Below are 1,670 nucleotides of genomic sequence, written 5' to 3'. Positions count from 1 at the left end.
CGTGTCCTCTCTCACCCCATCCATCCCTCTCCTCCTTTTCGCAACTGCATACATGGCCCCATGCACACCCCGCCCCTCCTCCAAACTGTCCTCCCCCACCCCATCCCTCATTCCCCTTTCTTCCACCGTTACAACATCACCTTTCAGCTTACCCCCCCAATGGCACCAACCATGGATCCCCAATCTCTCTGGGACCACGCACCCCCCTGCCCGCAACTCATCATTGTATGGAAATTGTTCCACCGGTACCGTAGCATTCCGGGCTTTTAGACAAAACCTATAAGAATGCCCCATCATTCCACAATAAAAACAAAAAGTGTGCAGCCTTTCATACCTGAAATTGATCCAACAATATGTTTTATCGCGTTTCATCATTCTCATTCTTCGCTTAATTGGCTTGTCCACCGGGAGTGCAACACGTATCCGGTAATATGTTAGCCAAGGTGCATCAAGGAAGCGATCATCCAGCTTAACGAAAACCCCCAAAAAATTCCCAATCTGCTCCATAATTTTGTCCGATGTATATCCAAACGGTAAGTCATAGCATTGGACCCATAATTCTACGGTATCAAGAGGTACCTCGGTCAGAATTGCGCCCGGCGGAAGTTGTTTACATACTAGCGTGTGATTCTGGAATTCCCAGGGACCACCCTCCAACACATATTGTATATCCGTATAATGGTAGAAAACAAACATGAATAACTTCGGTTGGACCTCTGTTATTTGTACCCCACGGACCGGTTGCCAGACGGATGCGAGCACCTGTCGCATGAATTCAACTTTGATCGCCTTCTCCGTTAGAAACCGCCCGATCAAAACCCAAGTCTCCTCCTCCACCTTCTCGGTTGGACTATTAATTGTTTGATTTAGTTAAAATATCAATATAAGTGTTTGGTTAATTAGCTTTTTGCAACTCCAAAATCCACTCCCTTCCATATGGAAGGGCAACCCGAGTGCCATTAGACCACATTGTCTTAGCACAAACAAAGAACATATATTAAACATAAAATTTAATTAATGTATGATCATATCAATTAAGTCAAAATTGAGTTAATTTCATTTTTTGTTATAGATGTATAGGTGTTAGTTCAAAGATTAAATTTTTTTATAAAACATATCCGTTTAGTGACAGTATTATTGTGGCATTTTGTCAACAAAACTGTTTAAATACCGTTAAATATAAGGGTATTTTGGTCTATTCAGTTCTAAGTATTAATTCATTTTATTTTTTTTGTCCTAAATTTATGTGTCATTTCACTTTTAATCTTGTTTATCAAAACATAATATATATATATATATATATATATATATATATATATATATATATATATATATATATATATATATACACACACACACACACACACACACACACACACACACACACACATATTGGTCCTAATATTATTGTTGCATGACCATTTTTTGCCTTATGTCAACAAATATGTTTAAATGACATTAAAAATGATGTTATTAACCACTCAAAATCCACTTTTTTTCTTCTTGGTAATAGAACAATACAAAGGTTCTACATCCAAAAAACCTTATACACTAATCATACATTCATTGATACCAAAAATATTCAATAATAACTCATTAAAAGCATAATGGAGCAAAAACTATTACAAATACGTAAGTGTATTGCAAAATCCAAAAAACGTGCAATTGGT

The sequence above is a fragment of the Ipomoea nil genome, unplaced genomic scaffold (assembly GCF_001879475.1).
Source record: "Ipomoea nil cultivar Tokyo-kokei standard unplaced genomic scaffold, Asagao_1.1 scaffold0728, whole genome shotgun sequence".
Classification (NCBI taxonomy): Eukaryota; Viridiplantae; Streptophyta; class Magnoliopsida; order Solanales; family Convolvulaceae; genus Ipomoea; species Ipomoea nil.
Note: the sequence above shows the minus strand (reverse complement) of the source record.